Here is a 16,361-nt window from a genome sequence, read left to right as displayed (position 1 = left end):
CTTTGGGGGGAAAATTTTTGAAGAAAAAAGCTTGACATTACCAGAAGAGACATCTTTAAACAATTAAATCTTCTTCTGGGAAGATGAAGTAAACATAATTTTCTCTATTCCTTTCGCTAATTACAACTACAAACTATGGGAATATATAAAACAAACCAAAAAGGACTGTGAAAGGTGTCAAATGAGATGGCAGACCAGCCAGGGACCTCAGGACCTGAGGAATGACAAGGCAGTAAGTTTTCTGGATTTTCTTTTTGCCTCAGAGAAGGAACTGAAGAATCTGGCAACCCAGAAATGCCAACAGGTACAAACACAAAAACGTCCCAGGTAAAGCTTACTTTCTCTAGCCAAAAGAAAGGGGCAGCTGGCCAAGATAAAAACTTTTTAAACAGTAACTAGTCTACTCCAGCCAAACATTACAGGAAAAACAAAAAGTGACCCCACCCCCATCTATGGCAGCAAAGGCTAAGTGGGGATTCTAGACTTCCATGCTCATGAGGTTCTAATGAGGTGCTCCAAACCTGTGCCAGAACATTATCAGAAAAGGCTTAAGCAGGGAGCCAGGACTTTGATTTATCTGGTCGTAGCACCTCCTTTATCACCTCCAGTGTCATTGGGGACAAAATAGGAATCCTGAACTTCCACCCTCATCCAACATTAATAAGAAATACCCAAACCCCACACCAGTGACGGGGTGTCAGAGGAATCCTGGTGAAAGTTCACCTTCACCATCACTAAGCAGTAATGAGACCATACCACTGCAGTACCAGTGGAGACCATGCACTAAGTACGATTTCTTCTTTGATGTTGGTAACTCTAAAATTTAATATATTTTTTTTGTTTAAACGTTGTATGTAGAGGTAATTGAAGAGTTACATGTAACTGTAAGGAACAATACTGAGAGCTCCTCCATAACCATGCCCCTCTTGCTCCCGATAACATTTTGCAATACCATCTCACAATATGACAACCAGAATATTGACAGTGACACAATCTAGATACAGAACATTTCCATCACAAGGATCACTCAGATCACCCTTCTAGAGCCTCATTCTCTTCCCTCCAGCCCTTGTCCCTTTCTTAGCTCCAACCAACAATGTTTTTCATTCCTAGCATTTTGTCTTTCAAGAATGTTACATAATTCAAATCATACAGTATTTAAACTTTTGGGACTTCAATGGATCCCACCATTGCCCAAAAGTAATGAGCCCCCCTACCTTGGGTGTCAACATAAGCCAAGTGGCAGTAATGGGGTGGCACCCCCTTCCTGCAAGAGCAGAGTCATAGAAGTCCAGCTAAAACAGACAATCAAAATAAGATCGAAAGTCTCAAATTATAATATAACAATGTCCAGTTTTCAATAGAGACTTACTTGCCAAACTAAGAACTAGAAAGATCTAAAAATACATGCAAAAAGATAATGAATAGATGCCAACACTGAGACACCAGACATCTTAGAATGATGTCATCAAGATTTTAAAGCAGCTGTGATAAAAATGTTTCAGTGAGGAATTAAAAACAAGCTTGAAACAAATAAAAAAGTACAAAACCTCAGCAAAGACACAGAAAACTTCAGCAAATAATCGAAGATATAAAGAAAAGCCAAATAGGCATTTCAGAACTGAAAAATATAATAACCGAGGTAAAAAGTGCAATAGATGGGCCAAAAGCAGAATGTATGTAGGGGACAGAGGAAAAAAATCCATGCAATGGAAAATGAAACAATATGTATTACCCAATCTAAGCAACAATGAGAATATAGACTAAAAAATAAAAATAATCAGAGCTCCAGAAACTTGTGGATTACAACAATAGGTATGCCATTCATATCATCAGAGTCTCATAAGGGAAGAAGAGTTAGGGTGGGGCAGAAAAAATACTCAAAGGAATGGTAGCTGAAATTATTTCACAAATTTGTGAAATCGGCAAGTGACATAAATCTACATATTTAAGAAGCCCAACAGATCCTAAAGAGGATTAACCCCACAATATTCATGATAGGACACATCAGTTTTATACTTCTGAGAATTAAGAACAAGGAAAAAAATTAAAAGCAACTAGAGAAGAGGACACCTTACATATCAGTTTTGAATAACAGTATCATTCATCAGAAACCATGGAGACCATAAGAAAATGGCACAGTATATTTCAAGTGCTGAAAAGAGAAGAACTGTCAAACTAAAACCATATACCCAGTGAAAATATCTTTTAGCAATTAAAGAGAAATGAAGCCATTCTGAAATGAAGGAAAACCAAGAGAATTTGTGGCCAGCAGACGTCTTCTAAAGAAAGCTTGAAGGAAGTTCTCTAAACAGAAGAGAAATGATAAAAAAAAAGAAAGGGGAGAAAAGTGAACTTCGAGAAAACAAGAAGGAAGAAAGAGCATGACAAAACTATGAGTAAACTCAATTTGCTTTCCTTCTCTTGAGGTTTTAAAATTATGTTTGATAGTTGACATAGCGGTTATAATATTGTCTACTATGGTTCTAAATATATGTACAGGAACTATTTAAGGAAACTACACTGTAAACAGAACAGGGTAAAGGGAGGTAACGTTTCTATGTTTCACTTGAACTGGTAAAATTATAACACCAGTAGATTGTAAATCGTGTAAATATAATTTACTACCTAGAGAATACTAAAACTACATGTACAGAAATAAAATAAAAAACAGGAAGGCTAAATCAAAATGAAATTCTAATAAACATATCAGTAATGCACAGGAATGGAAAAAGAAAGTGAGAGGAGTCAGTCTATCTGATTTCCAGACTTCTAATCATGACTGTGTGGTTTTTGTGGAGAGAAAGATACATGAGTCAGTGGAACAGAGGAGAAGGCACAGAAATATACCCAAACAAATGTGCCCAAATGAATTTTGGAGGAAAGGCCATTCAGTGCAGGAAAGATAGCCTTTTTAATGTATGAAACTGGAGTGACTGGGCAGCAGTAGAGAAAAATGAACCTCAATGTAACTTGCACATCTTAGGCAAAAATTCTCTCATTATGGACTGCAGACTTGCATGTAAAACACAAAGCAGTAAAAGTTTTAGAAAACAGAAACAGAAAATTTGGGGGATCTGGTCCTAGGCAAAGAATTCTTAGACTTGACACCAAGAACACGATGCTTAAAAGAAAAAAAAATGATAAAATAGATTTCATCCACATTAAAAACATTTGCCATGCAAAATACCCTGTTAAGAGAATTAAGAGACAAACTGCACAGTTGGAGAAAATAATTACAAATCACGTATCTGATAAAGGACTAGAATCTAGAATATATAAAGAACTCTCTATTTCTGCAATAGGAAATACCAAACAATACAATTAACACATGGATAAAACATTTAAAAAGATAATTTTCTGAGAAACATATGGACAGGGATAAGTGCACGAAAGAGTGTTCACATCATTGACCATTAGGAAAATGCAAATTAAAACTACAAATAGCTACCATTACACATCTATCAGAAATAGGATGCAGAGAAAATGGATTACTCATATTTTACTGGTGAGAATGTAAAATGGTACAGTTACTCCAGAAACCATTTGGCGAATTCTTTAAAAACTAAGCATGGGGGCGCCTGGGTGGTGCAGTCGGTTAAGCGTCGGACTTCAGCTCAGGTCACGATCTCGCGTTCCGTGAGTTTGAGCCCCGCGTCGGGCTCTGGGCTGATGGCTCGGAGCCTGGAGCCTGTTTCCGATTCTGTGTCTCCCTCTCTCTCTGCCCCTCCCCCGTTCATGCTCTGTCTCTCTCTGTCCCAAAAATAAATAAACGTTGAAAAAAAAAATTAAAAAAAAAATAAAAACTAAACATGTAGCTAAATACAAAGCCAGGATTTATTCTCCTGGATTTTTATACCAGAGAAATGAAGACTCTTACACACAGAAATCCATACTCAAAGTTATAGTGGTTTTATCATAATAGCCCCAAACTGGAAACAACCCAGATAATCTTTCAACAGGTTAATGGTTAAAGTTTGGTACATCTATACCATGGGGTACTACTTAGCTATAGAAAGGATTGAGGTACTGATACATGCATCAAATTGGATGAATCTCTACACGATTATCCCGACAGAAAAAAAAGAAAAAAAAAAGAAAATCTAGTCCCAAAAGTTTAAATACTGTATGATTTGAATTATGTAACATTCTTGAAAGACAAAATGCTAGGAATGAAAAACATTGTTGGTTGGAGCTAAGAAAGGGACAAGGGCTGGAGGGAAGAGAATGAGGCTCTAGAAGGGCGATCTGAGTGATCCTTGTGATGGAAATGTTCTGTATCTAGATTGTGTCAATGTCAATATTCTGGTTGTCATATTGTGAGATGGTATTGCAAAATGTTATCGGGAGCAAGAGGGGCATGGTTATGGAGGAGCTCTCAGTATTGTTCCTTACAGTTACATGTAACTCTTCAATTACCTCTACATACAACGTTTAAACAAAAAAATATATTAAATTTTAGAGTTACCAGCAACAAAGAAGAAATCGTACTTAGTGCATTAAATAGATAATGCTTTTCAACAAGTAGGTTCATTAATATCTCAAGAATTTTAAAACATAAAACCTTACCACCTATCATTTTATAAGACCTTTCTTTTCTGTCTTCAAGTGCTTCTAATAGACTCTAATGAAATCTGGAGTAAAATGATTCAGAACCCCTTGATATAAAATTGCAAATGATTATTTAGTATTTCCTAGCAAAGCAAAGAAACTAGAAAGCTTTGGTTCAATCAAAATCATTGCAAAATTGCCACAAATTAAAATACAGTGAAGATGAGAGTGATAAGCAAACCTAGAAGAGGAATTTATTGAGCACTCTGCTCCAGTCATGAAAGTGTTAATGTACATTTCTAAAAATCCCAGTTCACATGTTTATGTACTTCCCAAAGACCTTCATGTTCTAGTATTTTAATATATGCCTTGGGTGTTTATTAATAGGCACTTTGGAAAATCATTCAGGCCACTGGCTTTCTTCCTTTTAGTGCTGGGAAATAGTAATTTACTAAATAGCAACTCATTAATGTGAAAGAGTTAATGGAAAAACTGTGTTATGCATTTTGATAATCTACTTCAATAAATATAACCGCATAATGATGATTATTTAGAAATATAAGTTGCAACAGTAAATCTAAATAAAGGCATTATTTATAAAGCTAGGGCCAGTCATATTTTCCTGCATATTGGTAGGATAAAAGTTAATTTTTTTTTGTCTTTGTTATTCTAGATTGTTGGTAATCTGGAATTAAAGACAAAAAGAAATGATTTCTGGGGAAGTCCAGAGAAAAGAACTGGGACTCAGGGTGATTATGGCATGTCTTTATTCTTGAAATTGTTATGGGTATTATCAAGCGATCTATATTTCCTCTCCTTTTACTGCACTCAGAGGGCAAAGCATTCCCATCATCACTATGTTGGTGAGCGTCCTCTACTTTTTCTGTATCACAGTTTCCCAGTGAGAAGGAACATGGCAAGGCGCAGGGGTGAGGGACACATCCTATAAGCCTGCTCCTCTCCTTTCATTGGAGAGAAGAGGAGGAAGAGGAGCAGCTCAAAACAGATGATGGGAGAAAGGAAGTGACGTGAGAAGAATGGTCACCCAAAGCATCCTGGGATGAAAATGAAGACATTGAAGAATCGTCATTTTCGTTGTCATCACTGTTATATTGTAAATCTGAGAGCTTAGATGGAGGGGGTATGTGTGCTTATACATAATGGTTTAGAAAAGATCCATCATTAGTTTAATGTCCCTGTTCCTCATTGGATTTTTAAATCTCTTTATTCCTGAGCACTAAAAAGATTCATAAGCAAAAACAAGACAAAGCAAAGCAAACAAAAAAAAAGCTCCCTGTACGTGAAATGGTGAATTCTAGTTATTTTGTGAATTTGTTCAGGTATTATCGTCATGGGACAGCTATATATTTGCATTCATCTTTTTCCTAAATACGTATTATTTAATTGAATATTCACTGATCTACCTAATTTACCACATTAAAAATATTTATTTATTTTGAGAAAAAGAGAGAGTGAGAGCTGAGGAGAGGCAAAGAGAGAGGCAGGGAAAGCGAGAATCCCAAGCAGGCTCCAAGCTGTCAGCACAGAGCTGACACAGGGCTTGAACTCACAAACTGTGAGATCAGGACCTGAACTGAGATCGAGTTGGATGCTCAATCAGCTGAGCTACCCAGATGCCCCTAATTTACCACTTTTTAAAAACACTTTCCATACTTCTTGTTTGTAGTTTTGAAGACTGAAATCTTAGAAAATGCTTCTGACGAGACTATATTTCAAGGTGGTAGAAGTTACCATTGGTTGATAACCATGACTGATCATTGGTCAATAACTGTGGATGAGCCATGGATTGATTTGTCCTTGATAATGAGGTCTTAGCCCCTATGACAGTCATTTCTATCTCATGTGGGGTTTAGAATAGCATCAAATTTTCCTCTGATGCTCTGTGGACTGCTCTCATCTACTTGCTAAAATAATGTGCCAGTCCCAGCCTAATGATGCCTAACTTGTAGCATTATTCATGAGACTAGTACCTAAAAAGATACTCTATTTGGATATATGATGCTTCACAGAGACTGGATCTCCAAAGCCTGCACTCCACTTGCCCCTAGGATTGAAGGAAACTGGTGGGGGTATTCTGCAAGGGAGGAAATAATGTACTTGCTTCCCCAAAGAGTCTTTGAGAAGGTAGAAAGGTCTGGCGGGGAATTACAGCACTATGTGCATAATCTGCTCTTTTGCCTCTCCCTCAAAGAGGACCTAGGCTATAGTCCATGCCATACGTATACCAGATCCACTCTTCTTCTTCCGTTTGCACCCTGCTCTCAGTGCCAGGAGGCTGGACCTAGTGAACTGCATCAACTGGCTCCCCAGTAACTGGGGAGTCTTAGCGAGAGAAGGAGAGAGAGAGTGAAGGAAGGGCACGTATTCCCTTGGCTCTCTACTTAAGAGGTTGCCTCAGACCCATGGGGTTTCTTGATGGAAGGTCACTTCTCTCCAGTACTCCTTCTGTACATTTCAGCAATTCCTCCTCCCACGCACCATCCCTGGGGACCACGGGTGATACCATCCCACTACTCTTAGCCCCAGGGCCCTCAGCTATTCCTTGGGCTTTCCCTATAATGTACAAACACACTTTTGTGAATAGTCCTTTTGAAAATAGATCCTCCTTGAGTTATGATAATTTGTATGTGTTATCCATTTCCTGTTGAAATCCTGGTTGATAAATATAGTCAATAATGAATAGTTTATTAAATGTTTACTCTTCTAAGAGATTTATGGGTATAAATCCTCCTATGAGGACAAATCAGGAAGTGCTATTATTATCCCCATTTTACAGCTGAGGAGAGATTCAACCATATGCCCAAGGTGCACAACAAGAGGGTGGTGGGATGTGATGTGCACCAAAGTATTCTGTCTCCGGAGTGTGGGCTCTGCACAAATACCCATTCAATGAATGAGTGCAGCTAGAAAGGCATGAGCTTCACTCTTCCTTCAGAAGTACTGGGTGTGATAATTTACATTTTTAGCTAATTTAATCTATAAAGAGTTACTTCATTTTAATTTGCATTTTGTTGATTAATAATGAATATTTATTTCCGTATGTTATCCCTAGCTACTTGTCCTCAAAAGAGATTGTCTTTTTGTGGTCTTTGAGTATTTATCTATTGAGATCATTGAGTAGTTATCCTATTTTATGAGCTCTTTATATAATCAAATTTCCCAGGTATATACATATTAATTTTTATATTTTTTGACACAATATTACATTTTTATTGTAATTCTATTCATTTAGAAAAATGATTTTATTACTTAAGAAAGACATGGTCATTGAAATATATTTATTAAACACATAGAAGTAAAAGAAATAAGGTAAAACTCCTTTAGAAACATGCCAATCAGAGATAACTGTTGTTCCCAATTTGAGCTATTTTCACGTAGGCTTCATTTAATGTTTGTAAATGATGTTTTACAATATATGCTGTTTTGAAACTGTTAAATTTAAAACGCTGTGAATATCTTCGCATTTCTTCATATCTTTGCGTATGGTATCTGATTTTATTTCCATGTATAACATTTGTAATTAAAATGCAGGCTCACTGTAAAATATTCAACTAATAAAAGCTTTCCCTCTGTCATCACTGCCCATACGCTCCATGGGGAGATGCTTACAGCAACTTGTTGTCCAGTCTCAGGATCCCTTTTTATGTAGATACAAACATACATACATGCGTCATCACATGGGCACGTGGCTGGTTTAATCAGTCTTCTAGTTTTGAATATCTATGTTGTTTCCAGATTTTTGCTGTTACATTGGAACCCAAGACTCAATAGCTGACATACACAAAGGCATATAGACACTATCTTTGAGATAGAACTGACCAAACAAACCATAAATTTTTGTGGGGTACTAAAGTCAGACTGCATTTTCTTCCAGGACTCCTCAAAGAGAAAATGGTAATGAACCACATCTTGCAACATATTAATAATAAATAGCAATTTGTTTCAAAGGGGGGGGGCAGATATTTCCTTTTATAAAAGGTATGATGCTTTATAAAATATATGTTTATGGTAGAAAACTTAAAAACTAATTATAAAAATCTAAATAAAAATTCCCCATACATCTCAATATCGCCAAATATTCACATTTCTCATTTTAATGTAAATTCATTGATAGTATTTTCTCCTTGTGAAAAGATTGCACTTTACGTATTATTATCAAACATTCAAGGTCAGGAACAAAGGACTGGAGTGAACAGTTTTGACCAAGTGTCACATGCTCAGTGAGATTTTGTGTTCCCCTGCATTTAAAAAGACCAGTTTTCAATCTCCATTGATACCACTGCCTCCTATTGACTATGATCACCAATAAGTTCCCAGTAAAATCCAGAATGGTTTCCATTACATGATGCCCAGAACCTTAAATGATACACTGTGTAAAGAGGATTTCCATATTATTTTTCCAAACTACTTTTTAGCTTTCACAACACCATCTGTTGAATAATCCTTATCTTTGTCCGTTCTCACTCAAAATATTCTCTTAAATAACTGAGTCTCTTCCTAGGCCATATTCTTCTTTTAATCTATCTGTGTAATTTTCAACTTTGGCATTTTTTTTATAGCTCCTTCATTCATCCAACGAGTGTTTATTGAGCAGCTATGTTATTTGCATTAGCATAGCAGTGATCAAAAGTGACAAAGTGGAGCAAAGACAGAGTGAAGTGGTCTATGCTATTTTATGGTGAGTGATAGAGAAGATTTCCTTGATAAAGTGACAGTTGAACAGAAAACTAAATAAGGAGGGAAGGAGCTATATGACTATTTAGAGAAAGGGCATTTTAATCAGAGGGAAAAGCAAGGGGGGAAACCTTGAGGTTCAAGCAGAAGTGGCACATTTCAGGAAGTGCAAAACAAGTCAATATGGTTGGGACTAAATGGGAGGAAGAAACAGGAGAGGAGGTCAGGGAGGGACTGGGGTCTGGTGACAATGAGCGTGTGAACCCCTGGAAGGTCTTTGGCTTTCATTCTAATGGAGATGAGAAGACATGAGAAGATTCTGAGCCAGGGAGTGAAATTCACTGACATTGCTGGCTGTTGTTTTGAAAATAGAACATGGGGGTTGAGGTGGGGAATGGGCATGGCAAGAATGGAAACCCCACCACTAAGTAGGAGGCCATTGCGATAATTTAGGTGAAAACTTTATGATGTATCAGAAATGGGGTAGTAACATTTGGAAGGGCTGGTGAGGATTAGTTGTGAGCCTCCAGAAACCTAGTGTCACAATCTAATAATCTTTCTATTCTGGATATTATCTAGCCTAGGGCTTAACAATATGTCCCACAAATACTTCTTGAATGAGCTCTTTCATTGGACATCCAAGATCACAGCTGACTGGACTTCCAGGCCAGAGGTCTCTCCTTTCTGCTACTGTCTCTCTACTTTTGGTCTCTTCCTCTCAGAGAAAGTATGCCACAGAGTCATCTTGTTTTGTGTTCTTCAGAGCTTTTCTTAAACACTCCTTCTTCTGGGATGCCTTTTCCATGGACAACTGTCTACCCTTTTAAAACCTGGTGAATATTGTAGCATTCATTGATTTCCCCAACAGATATTTGCTGAGCACCTCATATCCATTGGGCACACTTTTAGGGTCTTGTATTAAATATATCAGTAAGTAAGTAAACAAAATGCCTGCCTACAAGGAGATTACATTCCAGCAGAGGAAGAGAGAAAGTAAAGAATAAACATAAAATGAAAGTAAATGGTAGGGTAGGCTGCCCTGCCCTAGCAAGGTGAGTTATGGGCAGATGCCAGGAACACACCTGGGATCAGGACTCGGAGCTGGGGGCCACGGGCAAGGGCAGGTACAGGACTAACTTGGAGAGCAATTCAGATTCACAGGGAGCAGCTAGAGAGGCTCTGGCAAATATTTCACCAATGATTCTTGCTTAACCATTAAAACAAGTCTTCTGTGTTTCTTATCATTGTTCCTTTTCAATTCATTTTTTCTTTTTTTTTTTTAAGTTTATTTATTTAAGAGAGAGAGGGAGAGAGTACGAGTGCATATGAGTGGGGGAGGGGCAGAGAAACAGGGAGAGAGAGAATCCCAATCAGACTCCCAGCCCAGTGTAAAGCCCTTCCCTGTGCTTGATCCTACCCCTGTGAGATCATGGCCTGGGCTGAAACCAAGAACTGGTGGCTTAACCGACTGAGTCTCCCAGCTGCCCCTCTTTTCAATTCATTTTTTCATAGGTATCCCTGATATTAACTTTCTAATAAATGTTAAAATAAGTTTACTAGTTTTAAGAATCACAACATACACTTATGTAGCATTTTATAGTTTCTGTTGATTTTTAATATAATGATATTTTTGGCTTTGAGCCATGAGCCTACAGCATACACATAATGCCAGCAAATTGTGTAATTAAATGCATATTAACATGAATTAAAATCAAGGGAAGCAGTACTCACAAGGAGTTTATTATTTGTTACCTGCTATGTATATCCGATCAAAAAATCTTAGGGTTCACAAAAGTCCAATTTATTAAATGAGATTTGCTGTTTTGTCTTACATGTACCTAAAATTTTCTATTGTAAGCCTATTTATTGATTGAGTCTGTAATAATTTTGAACTCATAATAATGAGGGAAAATGTGAAAAAAAGTCAATAAGGAAGAATATTGCATAAGTGGCAAGTGGGGAGGAAATGGACTCCATTTCCAAGCAATTGTAAGAGCAGATGTTGAAAGGGGCCTGCTTACTACAGGTCATCTGCATAGTTGCATTGAATTTTTTTTGAGAGACAGAGAGAGGACAAGCACAGAGGAAGGGCAGAGGGCAAGAGAGAGAGAATCTCAAGCAGGCTCCATGCTCAGCATGGAGCCCAACACAGGGCTTGATCCTATGACCCTGGGATCATGACTTGAGCCGAAATCAAGAGTCGGGCGCTTGACCAACTGAGCCACCCAAGCACCTCATAGATTTTAGAACCCGCCCCTCCTCACACAAAGTCAGCTAGCTTCCTCCTAGAGAAGAAGCACCTGCCAGAATCTCAAATCAATCATTCAGTGTTAACCTACTACCTCCTTTTCTCTACACCATTCCTCCTATTTTGCTCTAATATTTTCAACCTGGTTCTTGGTAAGTTGTTTTTGTCTCTAACACAGAATCATGTGTCTTCAGCTTGCTCAGTGTGATGATGTAAACGAGGCTTTGCTCGATAAATTAACATTATGGAGAACAATGTTTCATCTGATTTGAACACAAAGAGTAAATCCCTAACCTCTCACTTTCATTTTTCGCAGAAAGATTTTATAATGCTTGGGGGAAGGAATCTAAATTAGCCTGGTCTATGTAGTCTTCCAACACAGTGGATGATGCATGACCTGTTCTAGAAGAATGTCAAGTGACAGTCACAGAGTGACTGGTCCAAGAGAAATCAGAGGTATCTCCTGATACCACTATGGTCTCCTGCACATTCCATGGTAATCTTAATGCCAATAAATCTCTCTTTCTTCCAGTTGTAATACCATCCTAGTGGGTCATTTATTGGAGTAATTATCCCATCTCCCCCTACTATGATATTATAGGAAAATACGTAGTTTCCAATAATCACATTTTCTATGCTGTGTCCTATCAAAATATGAGCTAATACTCTCTTTTGGATAGTGTTTTTATTTAAGAAGCAAAATTACTACTTTAAGAAGAATTAGAGAGTATAATGATTTTTTTTTCAAAAAAAGACCTAAACATTCCATTGCCAAATGCCGTACGAAATGCAGTATAAAATAGATCGCCAAACTCTCTGATTCAGTTATGGCTGTTAACCCTGCTGGTTATCCACAAAATGTGCATAACTGATGTCTTCTACTGAATTGTGTTGCATGGTTTCATATGACAGCAGAGGGAAATGACTTGGAAAATACAAAAAAAAAAAAGTATAAAACTTTAGAACAACAGCTTAAAGTGTTTAATGAACTATAAACAGCTTCCACTGTTTAAATGTCTATGAGCAGTGCAATGACAAAGAACAGCAAGGAAGGAATAGAAAACTGTGCAGTTTATAATTAGAGCTATCAAGAGTACGAAAGTGAATATAGAAAGCAGCTACTAAAAGCGAGCTGCTCACCAAACCTTATACAAAACACACACTCGAGGGTGCGTCTACACTAGCCCTTTAAAAGGAAACACATTAAAGCACATTTATATCTGTTCGGTGTCAGCATGTAGGCAACAAAAATGCATTACTCCCAAAGAATGCTTTCTATTATGTGCAATAACATCTATATTATACATCACAATGATGGGCATTATTGTGGTGTCATTGCCCTAGCTTTCAACATTAACACTCTGGGAAAATGGCCTCTTTTGGAGCACCTAAAACTAAAAAAAAATGCTTGGTGGAAAACATAATGTTCATCAGTGAATTCATGTTACTCCCAAATGAATTTTATTTGTCAATAATGCATAAATGTGCCTAATGTAGGTATGTCCAAGATTTTTCTCGTTTACTTTTATACTTGGAAGATGTTGAGCAACTTCATTTATTATGAATGAGTTGTTTTAGGGTTACAGTAGTGCTGCTTGGTGCTGCTACTCAGTGTGACTTAGAGTCTAAGAAGAGCCGCGTGTGAAAAGGGACAGAGAAGCTGTGCCAGAAACATGTCATATTCCTTATAGTGCCCATAACTCAGTGTCCATAATAAAACAAAACACAACAGAACAAACAAACAAACAGAAACCACTGCTCTACAAGGGTCAGCGCACAGCCTTTGTTCATACCCCAGTTATCTTAACTGCCTTGAAATTAAGTTGCCTATGAAACTGGTTCATACCCCAGTTATCTTAACTGCCTTGACGTCTTCACCACAGTCTGTTATAGGCCAAGGTGTCTGCAAACATCACTGGCACAATTCAAATACGGATAGGCTCAAGGGAAGTATGGTGAGCAGCCATTTTGATATGAACAATCTTTGATTGATTATAGTTGAGTCCCCTAAGGCCTTTGCATGCGAAAAACGCAGGCTTGGGGCGCCTGGGCGGCTCAGTCGGTTGAGTGTCTGACTTCGCTCAGGTCATGATCTTGCGGTCCGTGAGTTTGAGCCCCGCGTCGGGCTCTATGCTGACAGCTCAGAGTCTGGAGCCTGCTTCAGATTCTGTGTCCCCCTCTCTCTCTGACCCTCCCCTGCTGATGCTCTGTCTCTCTCTGTCAAAAATAAAGTAAACATTAAAAAAATTAAAAAAAAAGAAAAACGCAGGCTTGAGAATATGAACGTTGTTGGCCCGAATCATGTTCTATTACTAACAATGTGGCTAGCTTTGCATGTTGACTGAAACTCTTTGAGTCTCGGTTTCCTCTTTTATATAATGCAGATCGTGTTACTGAGTTCACAGGCTTTTATTAGACTAACTTGAATGCATACATACGTACATACATATAAAAAATTCATACATATAGTATTTGAATCAATAAGTAGTAGTTCAACTCCTTAGCCATGGTTCCTAAAGATAATAATGCTTTTTGTCGTTGTTGCTTTTACTGACCTTAGCGGTAGAATCAGAAATTTTCTGGTTGAAATATCTTCCTACCCACACTCAACATGGAGAAAGGAGAGGTCTCAGTGGTTGCAACCACAGCTATTTGGTTCTTCATCTGAATCTTATGTTGGTCAGCATGTAACTTTACAGAGTAGTTAATAAGATCAGGAAATGGTGCTTGGGGAGCCCTCCCAGGTTCCAAGGACCCTCCAGAATGCAATGGCTCCATCAGATCTCACCCTGCAGCGGAAGCAGAGATAGTCTGCATGAACCATTCTTATGCTGCAGGCAAAGGACCCGTTGGGAATAGATATTGGCGTGGGGTTGGTCATGTGCTGTATGGTGCATACACCTAAACAGAGCAAAGAACACATCTTTAATTACATCTGCCAAGACCTTTTTTTCCAAACAATTGTATGTTCTGAGAATTAAGACATGGATATAATCTTTTAAGGGCCATTCAACCCGATAAACTTACTTATAAGAAAAAATCAAGCTCTTTCACGTAGCATTAAAAGCCCTCCATCCAAATCTTGGCTCTGCTGAATCTCTTGGATATCGTGCTCAGCCATGCTAAACTGCTCGCCATTTCCCGAAGGCCGGTTCCCATTCACCTCTCAGGCCTTTGCTCACTGCTTATCTGCCAAGCAGTAGCTTCATCATTTTTCTGCTTACCAAATGCAATGCATCTTTTAAGACTCAGTTAAAGCATTACTTCCTTTATAAACTGTGTCCTGGTCCTGAGCCCGCTTTACCCTCTATTATCACTTAGCTCATAATAGAAGAAGTATTGTGACACTATTATCATCACATGTACTTTTATTGCATTAACATTTTGAAGCTCATTTGTAACTGTCTGGCTCCTCCCACTCTCAATCACCTCCCTTCATCCTCATTAGCCTTTTTCTTTTCTTTTTTTAAATTTACACCTCATAGAATTTTCCTCTCCAGAGCCTGGCATGGCACTTGACATACAGTAGGCTTTTAATACAAGATTGCCAAATAACATTGACAACTGAGTACCTGGTATATACTGGTCACCTTGCAGGGAATTTATGGATGAGATAATATTTGCCGTAATCCTCAGAACAAGTCTATAAGGCAAGGATGCCTAATCCTACTTTAACACTGAAACACTAAGACTTAGAGTGGTAAATAGCCTGCTCAAGGCCATAGAGAAAATGATTGGAAAAAAATAGTATTTGAACCAAGGTTGTCCAACTTAAGCCAATGTTACTTTCAGTTAAAAATATTGATCACCCAAACATTGTTATTAAAAATGTGTGTGATTTCAGATAAAGGTTTAGTATCCAAAATCTGTAAAGAACTTATCAAACTCAACACCCAAAAACCAAATCCAGTGAATAAATGGGCAAATGACATGATTGGACACTTTTCCAAAGAAGACATCTGGATGGCTAACAGACACATGAAAAGATGCTCGATGTCACTCATTATCAGGGAAATACAAATGAAAACCACAATGAGATACCACTTCACACCTGTCAGAATGTCTAAAATTAACAACTTCAGGCAACAACAGTTATTGGAGAGGATGTGGAGAAAGAGGAACCCTTTTTCAATGCTGGTGGGAATGCAAACTGGTACAACCACTCTGGAAAGTAGTATGGAAGTTCCTCAAAAAAATTAAAAATAGAACTACCCTATGACCCAGCAATTGCACTACTAGGTATTTATCCAAAGGATGCAGGAGTGCTGATTCAAAGGGGCACATGCACCCCAGTGTTTATAGCAGCACTATTGATGATCGCCAAAGTATGGAAAGAACCCAAATGCCCATCGACTGATGAAATAATAAAGAAGATGTGGGGTGTAATACACACACACACACACACACACACACACACACATACACCATGGAATATTACTTGGTGATCAAAAAGAATGAAATCTTGCCATTTGCAACAACATGGTTGGAACTAGAGTATTCTCTCTCTCCTCTCTCTGCACCTCCCCTGCTCATGCTGTCTCTGTCTCTCCAAAGGAAAGCAAGAAAGCAAGAAAGCAAGCAAGAAAGAAAAGAGCAGATGGGAGGGTGACCCTCAAATGTGGGGAGTCTTTAGCCTCTAAATGTTATCTCAAGTCATGAGAATGAGAGAGGTAACCTGTGGTGAGTGGCCAGTCCTGTGAAATGCCTACATTTATAACAGCATTTATAAACTCCTACATTTATAACCAATAGGAATATAATGAGAGCCAATGTGATCCACATATGTATTCTTAAATATTCCAGTAGCAACATTAAATCAAAAGTAACAAAAGGGGCTCCTGGGTGGCTCAGTCGGTTAAACATCTGA

General features: G+C 38.1%; 2 long non-coding RNA genes across 2 annotated transcripts in view; one reads left to right on the top strand and one right to left on the bottom strand.

Moving 5' to 3' along the window:
• LOC109496014 overlaps positions 1 to 5,742 on the top strand; it is a 29,313-nt gene extending 23,571 nt beyond the window's left edge. The window contains exon 2 of the long non-coding RNA XR_002151779.3: positions 5,446 to 5,742. This is a non-coding gene — a long non-coding RNA (uncharacterized LOC109496014). The remainder of the gene's footprint in view (positions 1 to 5,445) is intronic.
• LOC123383241 overlaps positions 1 to 14,787 on the bottom strand; it is a 131,168-nt gene extending 116,381 nt beyond the window's left edge. The window contains exons 1-2 of the long non-coding RNA XR_006592794.1: positions 14,522 to 14,787; positions 14,050 to 14,395 (exon numbers count right to left, since the gene is read on the bottom strand). This is a non-coding gene — a long non-coding RNA (uncharacterized LOC123383241). The remainder of the gene's footprint in view (positions 1 to 14,049; positions 14,396 to 14,521) is intronic.
• Positions 14,788 to 16,361: the final 1,574 nt, after the last annotated feature.

This window comes from Felis catus, chromosome F2, assembly GCF_018350175.1.
Source record: "Felis catus isolate Fca126 chromosome F2, F.catus_Fca126_mat1.0, whole genome shotgun sequence".
Classification (NCBI taxonomy): Eukaryota; Metazoa; Chordata; class Mammalia; order Carnivora; family Felidae; genus Felis; species Felis catus.
The sequence above is the reverse complement of the archived record's forward strand: the minus strand, read 5'-3'. Positions and strand labels throughout refer to the sequence as shown.